The sequence below is a fragment of the Triticum urartu genome, chromosome 1 (assembly GCF_003073215.2).
Source record: "Triticum urartu cultivar G1812 chromosome 1, Tu2.1, whole genome shotgun sequence".
Lineage (NCBI taxonomy): Eukaryota > Viridiplantae > Streptophyta > Magnoliopsida > Poales > Poaceae > Triticum > Triticum urartu.
In genome coordinates, this window is record NC_053022.1 from 262,271,934 (window position 1) to 262,285,485 (window position 13,552).

The following is a 13,552-nucleotide window of genomic DNA, read 5'->3' on the forward strand; positions in this document are numbered from 1 at the left end:
TTATTCAGTAGTACTCCGGGTAAACTGGAGTAGAATGCAACTTACGGAAGTTCAGGCATCTAAAAATTGGTTATAAATATGTGAGCATCTGTAGTATGTGGCTCAACCAGTAGCACTGTATCATCGCTGGCTACGCCAGTCCCTTTTCAGCTGTTAGCTAACAAATTTTCATTAATATATATGAAATCTACAAATTACAAGAACTGAAAGAAGTAAAAAAAAAATACCAATGCCGGCCCTAGGGAAATCCTTCTACCTTATAAAATCCGCTGAGGTGCAGATCAATCAAGACTCTAAAGTCTGTAGTATTTGCTTTTAATTCTGTGAAAAAGAGGTGCCTCCAAGTGGATCCTGTGGGATGTCCATTCTTGAAGATTTTGGATATCCAATGCAAAAGAGTTTGGAACAGTCACCATGGTGACAAGGATAGTCTAGAAAAGAGATGCCTCTGTTTCTTGAAAGGGGCTGGCTAGGTGCCAGTCAGCCTGAAATTCCAAATTGAGTCAGTCGAATCAGTCTCTGCCCTTGATCTCTGATCTAACGGCCGCCAGCCATCTTCTTCCGCCTACCTTTTCCTGAAAAGCGGATCACACACCGCATGTCTTCTTCCTCCCGACGCCTTCTTCCCCCAACCACTCCCACAGACCACCAACCGAACCGCCAGCCACCACCGCTCGCGGCACTCCAAAGCCAACCTCGCCGCCCCGCACCGCTCTCCCCTCAACCGCCGCCCACCATTGTCATGCCACCGCCCTCGGCCATCCTTCTAGCCCTGGGGATGGCCTTTCTTCCGGCGAACTTGCACCACCCCCCACAACCCTGAGATAGTGGGATCTTCCGCCACCCTAAGATAAACCTAGAGGGCTTCTCTGGCGAGCTCCTTCCTTCCCTCCGGCGAGCTCCTTCCTGCCCTCCGGCTGCTCTTCCTTCACTCGAAAATTGACTAGCCCAAATTGCAAATTAGGGCGACTTACATCTAGCTATCGTGTTATTGAAAAGGAGATAGTGTCCCAGGAAGTTAGGGCAAAGGGGCAATTCCAAAATAGGTGAAGAACAATTTCTTCTAATGGATCAAGACAAAGCTCATTACTCCTATAAATGATTAATCAAAGTTAGTAATTTGTTGCAACCAGGTACATATTAACAAATGGCTTACCAATGTATCTACTTCGATATATTTATCTATTTTACAATATTTGGTCAGATGTTTTAGTTAATTATTGTAGAATTATTACTGCTGAGCTAAATGAGTATCCCAATGTTGTTAACTACTGAATGTTAACTAATGTATTAAGATAATCTCGTTATCTATGACAACGTGAACTACTCACTTGATGCGATGAGAATCTATGCCATCTTGTCCCAAGATGGTTGGAATACATCATTCCTGCATATCATGGGAGCCATTCCGCTTTTATTGCTTCATCCAAGCATCTAAAAGTTTTCTAACTTATATTATCTCTGATCACCTTTGAACGTTTTCATCTTGTGTTGTTATCTTAAGTACAATCAAAAATCTACCGCTTGTTCTCATGTTTGCCTACTCTTTTGTTTTCTGTTATCAATATAATGTTTGTCATTTCAAACCTCTAAGCTTTCAGTACTACGAAAATGATTGCAAGTACTCTGGAATTAGTGGTGCATGCTGGAATGTACACGGCATAACTAATTTGCAAAAGTTACAATGCCAGTAAATATCTGCTAAAAATCAGCAATGGCAGAGACTCTATAGTAACGCGGCAACTATGCTTTGAAGCAATAACCTTTGAGATGGAAACAACAGGGGTAGGGGAACAAATGTACCCACTATTGCTTATTTACATGACAGTGCCACGCTTTGCTAGGACACACCACTAGCATGTCTTGGTTACATGTTGTTGCCTCTTCTAAAAAATTTCCAAATTTACGAATGGTGGCACCACATAGCTCGCAGCATAGGTCTTCTATGCAATGAATGCGCATTTAGATATCATGTTTATTAAGTGAGAGTATGTTTGCAAACTATGTTAAACCAAATAGGGCTTTGCCATTCTTAGTGATTTGAAAATCAATCCATGCTTGCAAAGAACACATACATGAAATGTTATAAAATATGAGCATTGGACCTCCAATCGTTTGTATTAATCTTTCAAAAAATTGAACCTGAAATGATGTTGTAAATGGAGTTGGTTGTGCAAGGTGGTGGTTTCGATTGTAAACCCTGATACTTGCTTGCCCGGTGTCCAGTTTCTATACAATGTGCATCTACATTTTACTACACATATAGGGGCCAGTCAAGACAAATGCAAACTTTCATCAAGTTCCAAACTCATTTGCATGCTATGTTGAATTCAAGACCTTTTTGCCTTTTATGGTAACAAAATCAGTTACTGATTCAAATATAGCAAGCAGCTCAAAATGTTATAAAATTTTAGGATGGGAATTAGAATTCACTGTATTAACCATAGAAAAAAAATCAACTTTAAGTGATGTAAAAAATGAGTTAATAATGTAGAAGATCACACATCAATCGTATACATCAGAAAAAACTAATCGAATATACATCTCAAATAGTATTTCTTTTCTAAGAGATTATCAAAATCGTACCCTTGCCCTTCGTTTCATCCTTGCCGGGGCGGCCATCCTCCTTTGCCCGTAGCATCCATCTGTCAGCGAGCGTTGCATCATCCCCCTATTATCCAGGCCTATAGTCGTCTTATAGCCATGGCCTCATCATCCAACAACGCATGACTCACCCTGCCGCCACCGGCAAACTCCTCCTCCACTGGCACCCCCCCTGTGTCTGCCTCCTCGCGCTTCAGCGACTTCAATCTGCAAGTAACCCTCCGCTCCTTCATAGTTCCTCCTAAGAATTCACTAAATTAACTTTCACACTTAAAAACCTTGGGTTCATTTCCAGGGGGTCATGCCAAATTATTGGGGGCTGCCGCATGTAGTTAGATGCTTCTGATATGTTAGTATGTGTATGCCTGAAATTGAGCAGCTAAAACTGTTTATCTTACTATGAAGAGTGTTGCATATTACAATCAAATTAAGAGATCAGAAATCTAAGTCGCCAATTGAGGTCCGCAAACGGTTCTAGTCAACTTATGTTGATTCTAGTTTTACCTTTAGATGAATTCTCCCAGAAGGATCGAATCAAACCAAATTTAGCTAAAACATTATTTTTTTTCCTTTAGATGAGTGCCTTTTAATTTATCAAATTCAGACATTGTATTCAATTAAGTTAATCAAATTCATGTTAAAAGTTATCATTAGAACAATTTAATTGACTTGTAATGAAGTTAGTACATAGTAATTACATGAAATAATTGTATTGCAAGCTCACCTAAAACAATTTTATTTTTCTATGAAGTATTTTATTCTATTGGTCTCTTATGCCATACAAACTATTCATATGTTATACAGAATAATCACATTTTGTAGGACTGGACTATTGCAAAAATGTTGATTTATTTGTGTTTGGGCAAAATTTTCACACACTATTTACAACTTTTGCCAAAAGCGAAGTCAAAATTTTTCACACACACTATTTATAGGCTCATTCTACAATGGAGTACCGTGATAGCATCAACTATGTACTTTGTATTCAATTTCTAAAGATCAATGTACACAACGAAATGAGCATGCCCATGGTGTGGCCACAGCAGGCTAGGTGCATGCCACAAGGTTAACCTCAGTTGCAATGAAATCTGCTCTATTAATGCAACTAATGTTGTTGCTGATCACTTGCTTACTTATATGAAGTTGCCCTAAAAATGTCTAATTGTTGTTTTCTTCTAATTATGCTCAACGCATCCCTTGTTGGGAAAGAGCTGAGATAGAGCGAACCTGTCCATGGAGGCGCACGACACATTTCAGCTTAAGATGGTCTAGTTAAAAGAGGGTATATCTTTCACCCTTATAGTCACCAATGAGCTACACCGACCGTATTTCAGTAGTCCTAGTAGGATACATATTGCAACAAATTTACAGATGGAAGCTTGGGAATGCATTTTTTTTCTATATCTTGGTGAACAAGAGGATGCTGGCAACATTTATCTGTGATACGAACGATGTGCCGTAGTCACCATAGCAGTTCCCTGTCGATTTTGATGTCGTACGCATACTTGTATCGTACTAGTAGTGTATTTGACACACACACACACACACACACACACACACACATATATATATATATACATATATATATATATAGTATGTGGTTATTACAATATTATCTGTAAGTGTTGAACATTAGAGATTTCATAAACTGACCAATGTTTTTAAAATATGATATATATGATTCTACCATACTACTTTCAATTCTAAAGTGTGACGGCAACCAAATGCCACACCATTCTTGAATCATTTCTCTCTTTGTTTGCATCGATATAGCCTTCATATTAGTTATGTATGTGCTGCGATGTGCTTTTTGCATAACAGTGAGTTGATATCGCCAATTTTTATGCTAAGATATGTTCTCTTCTTCGATCTATTGGAATCCAGTCTTGTGATTTGTTTACTTTCAAAACTGGAATAAAACCTGGTTGCATACATTCTTTATGTTGCATCGACATAAACCTATATTACAATCTATATGTCTAATGTAAGTTTTGTCTCCTATAATGTATATAAAATGTATTAGTTTTATCTCGCGGAACTTAGTTAGTGTACAAATTTCAACCTACTATTAGTCCTCATGCTCATACCAATGTATTTAAGAAAAAAGAATATTCAGACATATAACAGTTGAGTACATGAACACATTCATATCATTCATTTTCATTAACTGAAACTGATGTGGCAAATCCTCACAAAGGCAGATTACATCGATAGAAAATATGAAATGGTGATACATAGTTATGGATGGTACAACCATTAATTCCTTCCGCGGCCATGACCATCACAAAGAGCACCTCCTCTGCCTCGGCTACCGCCACCATTGACCTCGCCACCATGACTGCAGCAGCGTCACCACCTAACCCATCGTCATCCGCAACAGCCACGCTAGCATCACCGACCCCAGGGTCGCCAACTCCACGCCCATGGCCACGACCGTGACCATGCCCACGACCACGACCCCCGTGAACACTCCAACCAGGATCGTACACCAATTCGAAGATTTCGTTGAGGTTCTCTTCTTGTCGCGCCTAGATCTCTTCCTGAAACTTGGCCATTGCCTGAGCCTCTTCCTCCTCCTCCTCGGCGTGCAGCCGGCAAATCTCCCGCAACACCAGACACGATTCCTCCCAACACTCCAAAAGCGGTTCATCCGGCGGAACCCCGTGTTCGCCGTTGTCCACCATTGATGTACAAGTGGAGAGTGAATTAGAGAGGATATGGTGATGCAGCGAGGAACTACCCCACAAAGTACTCTAATTATATGTGACCGTCATTAACTACAAGAGGCAAGTGGACTAGTCAAATGTCCCGTCTTCCCATACTATGTTGGATTGTGCACACATGTAAATGCATCATTCATACTACGATACCTATTCGGTTCATTGCCACAAAACTTACTCTTAAAATCTTATAGTGAAAACTTAATTGCTCTATTATCTCTTCATACATGTAAATCGACCATTGATATTACGGTACCTATTGTTTATTATATCCCAGTCATATGCACTTTGACCAACTCCAAAATTACAAACAAATTGTTTCTCATCCTTATAATCACAATTTATTTTGAATATGTTTTGTATTTGCTGCGCTAAAGTTAATTTGTGCTGTTTTTAAGTAATTGTATATCGTTATCTTATCAACATCATCCACAAGTGAAGTTATATTGTAATTCAAATCAATCGTTCTTCCCACGTCACATACTATCTTAATTTAGTTTTTAAAATATTTTTATAAGTAAATTATTTCCTATCATCTTGTAACATACACTCTTGAAATAAATAACAAATCAATTTTCCTCTTTGTCCATATATGCACATCTTTGGATCTATCTTTTTGTAGTCAGATCATTTTGAAATACAAATACAGGAAATTCGATCACACATATGCTCTACTTCAACCAACATATATTTATTATATGGTCAAACATATACTCCTTAAATCACAATTCATTTTATTGTTTTTATTTATTCTAATTTTGCCATCATGTGCCTATCGTTTGCTATTTATAGTACAAGTGTTTTGGGTTCAGGCTTTAGGGCTTAAGGTTTAGGGTTTAACATTTACGCCTTAGATTTTAGATTTAGGGTTTAAGGATTAGGATTTAGTGTTCAAATTTAGGATTTAGTGCTTAGAGTTTAGGGTTGGGGTTTAAGGTTTATACCTTAGAACTTTCTACTTCTTCGCTATATTCTAAATTAATCATGGCCTTCGGGAGTTAGGGTCCAGGTTAGGTTTAGGTTTAGGGTTTACATCAGTGAGATATTTAATATCAGCAAAATTCTTTAGTCCTTAGTGGTTAGAATGTTCAGATTACAGTGTAGACGGAAGCGTTGTTCCCTGTTTACTGTTCTGTTTGAGAATGTACATTCAGTTTTAGTGACTTATTTATTCTTGTACATTAAACGATGGCATTGTTGTAGATAATTATTGCTCTACATTCTTCTAAACAAAATCATGGTTGTTTGAAAAAAATCAGCTTCAAGTCAATTTAGCAATCAACTTTCACTATAGTACTATTCTGATATACAGTTTAAGTTTTGGATTAATTTGTTTATAATTTAATTCGTGACCTAGTAACCTAAATTGATGTTTTCTACATGAATAAATGTATAGCAACTGATTTTGTCAAAGTAGTAGTATTCTAGATTATAAACTTGCATTATTCACAATGTTAATATCTCAAACAATATGTGAAATAATATTATTTTTTAGAAGAAAAATAGAATTTTAAAGACATAAACATGATTAATAAGATTGAATTACTATTAAATCCAATCTAGTCGAAACATTCGTCTATCAGAATTATTTTAGCACGATTAATTATTCAGCTATACAAATAAATACAAAAAACAAGTATTATGTTCATCTTAAGTTTCATAAGTTGTAACTTCTTCGTAGATCGTCTGAACATAAAGTTTCAGCGATTCAAACTTGTCACATGTACTGCAGTTATTGTAGCTAGATTCTAGGATCCAATTCATCCTACTCCAAATCTCGAACACAGAAGTTGTTCCAGGATGAAAATAAAAAAGGATCAAAGAACAACATCAACAACGATATTTTCGGCTTGTACAAGATCGATAACAAAGCAAACCTTTTCAAAGCAGTCTGTACATTTTGAAGCATCATATTTATGCAGGCATTCTTATGTTTGAAGCCCTTTGAATCTGTAAAGAAAGAAGATGATCTCTGTGTTTAGATAAGAAAATAACTTCTCTAAGAAACTTGTCCCTTTTTCTATCTAAATACCGCCGTGTGTTTTCTTATCTTCGAGACCTTCAATATGCAAGGACCGATTCAAAGTCGGCTTAACCGGCCATGGATATCTGTGGAACAGGAAGATAACAAGAAACTAACTAAGAAGAACAACAGAACAATGGCTTAATAAACAAATCGTTTTCCCATTCTATATTAGTTCCTATCTTCCTGTTTTCTGTTTTTAAGACCCACACCGAACAGGTAGCAGAGCAGACACCGACATATATATCGGCTTGATATACGAATAAATCTTACATACGTAAGAAGATGGTCCCAATTCTCTCAACATGCAGAGTGTCAACCTCAATGTCCCACTAAGGACATCTTCAATGGTTGTAAGATAGTTGTTGATAGACTTTGCCAGATAGGATTCTTGATGATGTGTCATACAATAAATGAGGAAAGAGAGGAAGGTTGTATGTACATGAACCAACATATTTTCCACAAGCTCCAATATAGAATGAGAGAGCACCTTATTTATTATCTCACATCCTATTAGGCAAACTACATACAACCCATTGGAGTTGTTGTATGTTAAGATATTGGTTGATGATATGACATATTTTACCAACAAGCTAACATACAAACTGTTGGAGATGCCCTAAGCAATTCATTTAAGTCTTCTCTCCCACAAAGCCATGCAAAATCTGCCACATAAGCGAGTCATGCATTTAACTTATAAATTACAATTATTTTTTGCATTAGTCTATGCATGTAACTTTGCCACATCGTATATTCATGTTAATCATCCTTCACAATTTTGTTCGAAATGACATTTTCGACTATAATTTAGAAGTCTTTATTTTATTTTTATACACTTTCTTTTATTGATTTTCAAGTTTATATTTTCTTTTCATTAGATTTAGTTATTTTTGTCAACTACTTGCGCATTTTTTAACAAAATTACCGCAACAATGCGGGGGAGAGAGTCATCCTCACCACTCTATTTCAGAGTTACATATTAAATCCAAGCCATCTTCTGCTGTAAAACTTTTTTTCTCTTACTCTTTTTCTTCTTACGGTGTGCCCCTCTCTTTCAAATTGTTTATTACACTACCATCGCGCTGCAACGCGCGAGGTATTGTCTAGCTACATACATAAATAAGACTAAAATTGTGCGTATACATAACCAATGTCACGAATCTCCGCGTAGGTTAACTGCCCACAAAATGCGTGCCCTCTTATTTGTGTGCCCTTCCACTCCCGTAGAGCTCCTGCATTTTATTAAAAAAAAGCCGGCTCATGTACGGTTTTTTTTTTAAAATGGAGGCAAACAATTTGCCTCATCTATTAATTAAGACGAGAAGAGAGTTTGTTACAGAAGTCGCTCTTACACAGCATGATTGATTACTCGCATATAATAATAGCCCCTAATTTCTTTGCTTCGGCAGTGACCCAAAGGTTTGCTTCGCAAAAGATGAAGTTTAGCAAGATGAGTGGCGGTGCGCTCTTCCGCCGAAAAACACGGGCATTCCTCTCGTTCCTAATAGTCCATGACACAAGCATGATAAGAGAGGCCATAGCCTTTCTATTCGGGATTCCAGCGCCGGTTCTATTTGTCCACCACTCTACCGAATCCTGTGGCTGCCAAGTAGAAGTGTCCAAGTGGTGAAGGCCCCATTTCATGATGACCGAGTTTTTTTTTTGGAAGTTCCATAGTTGAATGGTGTAGCGGCATTTGAAGAGACGGCTCACGTACGTAATTAAACAACATTTACACATAATAGTATTGATGTACATTGGACACACCACCAACTACAATACACCTGGCTCTTGCTCATCTAGTCATATCGTAGTATATCACGATTAAAAAGCTTTGTTTTTGGAATTTTCTTTGCTTGGAGTAGTAAAAGGTGGTACGTTCTCTCTGCCAAGAATGACCTGCTGTGTTCTGCCCTCGGTTATTACCGCTGTAATATTAGCGACACCATGTAATCCAAACGAACTCGTCTCTACAATTCAGTTGTCATCTAACGCAGCCATTTTAGGCCTGTATCGAGCACACCGAGAGAGTATCGGTATATACGTACGTGCGCCTATATAAACTCCTCGAACCAGCCACAACTCATCAGCACCCACAGCAAGTCAAGTTAAAGGGCGGCAGCAGGTAAGCCGGCAGAAGCTTAGCCATGGCGAACACGAGGCTCGCGGTCGTGGCCATGCTTGTGATCTTACTGCAGCTGTCCACGTTATCCGTGGCCCGGCACCACGCCAAGCCGGACCCCTGCGTCGGCGAGGACGACTCCGTCCCGGGCATGCAGCACAAGCACAAGAAGCCCCACTGCCCGTCGCCGGGCGGCAACGGTGGTGGCGGCGGCGGCGGCGGCACGCCTGGCGTGATGACGGTGAACGGGTTCCAGAAAAACGAAGACGGCGGCGGGCCTTCGGAGTGCGACGGCAAATACCACAGCGACAAGGACATGATCGTGGCGCTGTCGACGAGGTGGTACGCGGGCGGACGCCGGTGCGGCAAGATGATCAACATCACCAGCAAGAAGAATGGGCGCACCGTGCAGGCCAAGGTGGTGGATGAGTGCGACTCCAACCACGGCTGCAAGACCAACATCGTGGACACCTCCGAAGCCGTGTGGAAGGCGCTCGGGCTCGACAGCAACATCGGCGAGGTGCCTGTCACATGGTCCGACGCCTGAAAACATGTATTCACCGGTGAGCAGTCTCGGCCGCCGGCGGGCGCAAGTACGACAGTTGCTCACGGCGCCGTATCCCATATCGATGAAGTCAAGTCAAGTGTCGTGTCGTTGCTAATCTCGATGGGTAGTACGTACTTTGTCGAGTACGCAGCGCAATAAACTACCTATATGTATGGTAGTGCGAGTTTATCTTGTTGGTGTCTGTCTCAGTTTGATATTGCTATCTTGTTGTACTGTTATAGTACTATACTACTTCTCTCGTAAGTATTACACAAGAAGAAATGCTAGCTCTCGATTCTTCACTGTATCTCTATCTGACTTCATCTTTTGTGCTTGTGTACGTTATCTAGATCGGCCTTTGTATTATTAATGGTACTTCATATTTTATTACTTTTTTGCGGGTAAACTAGGGAGTTTTATTCCATCAATATAGGGCTAAAAGTATTGGACCATGATTTGCTATCACTATGCCCATATTTTAGGACAGGCGAGTCATTTGACTGAGACCAGGACATTGTCCCACAAACTTGAAAATTTAGTGAAGTATTGTAAACAAAATCAAATTTGAACGTGTATTCTGCTACACGCATATATTGATATATAGTTCCAAGTACCCAATCAACATGATGTATAATGCAAATCAACCATTTTTTAACATAGTTTTTTTCTTATGATATAGGGTAATTTTGCAGCACTTTTGGTATAGGTTGCCATGATTCAAGTAGGTTATTTTTTCTCCTCATTTTGCTATTGTTTACATAGTTAATTTTCCTTGATATTTTTTATTTTATAAAAACTTAATTTTCCTAAATTTGCCATGGCAATTTAGCTCTTTTGCCAATACCATTGTTTTTTCTTGAACTAGCCATGCAGACAACATTTGCCATGATGATACGTAGTAATTTTACCATATCCTTTGAACTAGCTCCTATCGAACGCTCGTTTTCAATAGCGGGCAACTCACACATGGGCAGTTCAACTGGACGGCCCATTGGCGGTACTGTAGCACGACGGGGTCATTTTGGGCCTTGCACAATGGAAGATGTTTAAGGGAGGTGCTTAGAGAAATAAATCAGGTTTTTCGTACGCACCGGTGCTTATTTGTACTGGGTAGACGCTTAACTAAGCGTCTCTTCTGTAGAAATAGGCACCGGTGCTTCAGAAAATCTCGGTTTATTTTTCTAAGCACCCCTCTAAGCATCTTCCATTGTACAAGGCCTTAGTATGCAGATCCTACTGTAGCATCGGGCCCTACATCATGTGACTTTACTGTAGCTGCAGTTCAAAAAAATGTGAAAAAACTTCAAAACAAAGTCAACATCTTTTGAAAACTTGAAAAAAATCAAGTTTTGAATTTTAGAAAGCGCGAACAATTTTTCACATTTTCGATTTTTTTAAAACTTGTGAAACATTTCTAAATTTTATTCTTTTTTCGAAATTTTCAAAGATTCCTTGAAATTTTTCCAGAAATTTGAGAATCCATACAATTTTTGGAGAAATCAAACACATTTTGAAAAATTCCAAATATTTTTATGAAACACAAAATTTTGGAAAAATGTTTTTTTAAAAAATCCGAACATTTTTTGAAAAATTCAAATGACTTTCAAAATTCTTAACGGTTTTGAATATTTTTTTAAAAATAGGAAAGTGAAATCTTTTAAAATTCCCAACATTTTTCTTAAACCGCAAGTACTTTTAGAAAAAAGATGAACAAAGTTTTCAAACTCCAACAAATTTTGAAAGTCTCAACAATTTTTTGATTTTCTAACAAATTTGTGAATTATGAAAATAGAGTAACAGAAATAGGAAAACCAAAAAGGAAAAAAGAAAAAAAAGAATACATGAGAAAGCCGGTAAAGAAAACAACAAAAACAGCACAGGGAAAACCACACTAGGGTAGCTAAATGGGCCAGTCCACACAGATCGATCTCCTCGCTCGCGTGTGAGTTTGGGAAGCTTGGACGCGGTGAACATCTAATGTGGATTACCCCTCCTAGATCGAAAGATTCGTTAGCTGGAGAGTCTTCCTAGATCAGAGGTTAGATTTTTTATTAGCGCCCTTTTTAGCTGTCGTCAACGGACATACAAGTCCACGTCGGAGGAAACTACTGGGTGTTGCCATTGGCTGGGCCTTGACGCCGGGCACGAGCACCCACTTCTGGGCTAGAATGTGCCGCCGGTCACTTCGAGATCGCCACACTGGGAGGACAACGTCCGGAGTTGCTGTCTATGCTGCTTGCCTGCTTGTTGCTTCATTCATGTCACATCGGCCAAGGAGCCACCACCGAGAGGGTAGTGCCATCATGCGTCGGAGGGTGACGCTGCTCTACGGAAGGCCATGCCAGAGGGCCTTGTCGCACACCTTTGGCCATTGTTGTACGCCACGTGCCGGATTTCATCGATCGCTCATAGACGCACTAGTGTTGCCCGTCGTCTCTGCCTTGAGTCGGGCAGAGGGAGTAGGCTAACGTCGTCATTGCTTGTTGGGGAAGTTGTTGAGGACTTGAATCATGTATATGATGTGAAGGATTCAAAGAACCCTTCCTTGTGCAATCTTCTTCGAGAACGTTTGAATTTTTTTCCTTCTTGACGAACGTGCTCGTTGCCGTCAAATGTGTCACACGGATCTTGAAGCAGAGAGATAAGACACGTCAGCTTTGTTGTTGGGAACAAAAGCGGACCAACGCTCATCTATCCAAAGAGACCTACTCGCCACATTGTCTAGCACCTTAGTCTAAAGAGACCTACTCACCGCGTTGGCTAGCACCTCACCGCTCCACCCAGGAGACCTGGTCTAAATCCTAGTCCTCCTTTTTCTCTTTTCTCTTTGCTAGGTGTAACGCCCCGGATATAACTTTCCCAATTTGTACTCCAACTCTTGCCGTTTCCGGTGTTAAGTTATATTTATTTCCTCGGGTTCGGGTTTTGTCTTCGCGTGTTGTTGTCTTTGTCATGCATCTCATATCATGTCATCATGTGCATTGCATTTGCATACGTGTTCATCTCATGCATTCGAGCATTTTCCCCGTTGTCCGTTTTGCATTCCGGCGCTCCGTTCTCCTCCGGTGGCCATTTCTAGCTTTCTTTCGTGTGTGGGGATTAAACATTTCCGGATTGGACCGAGACTTGCCAATCGGCCTTGGTTTACTACCGGTAGACCGCCTGTCAAGTTTCGTACCATTTGGACTTCGTTTGATACTCCAACGGTTAACCGAGGGACCGAAAAGGCCTCGTGTGTGTTGCAGCCCAACACCCCTCCAATTTGGCCCATAACCCACTAAACTCTGCTCCATGTCCTAGAGCGTTCAATCACGATCGCGTGGCCGAAAACCGCACCTCATTTGGACTCTCCTAACTCCATCTATGCCTATTTAAAGGCCCCCCGTTTTTCGGATCGTCTCCTCCCCCGAAACCCTAAAAAAAAAGAGATCACCGCCGCCGCCGGACAACGTCCGCGCCGAGCCGGACGTGTCCGGATCCGCCGCCGCCTACCGCCGCCCGCCACGTGGCGCTCGCCTGTCCCCACCGCCGCCGCG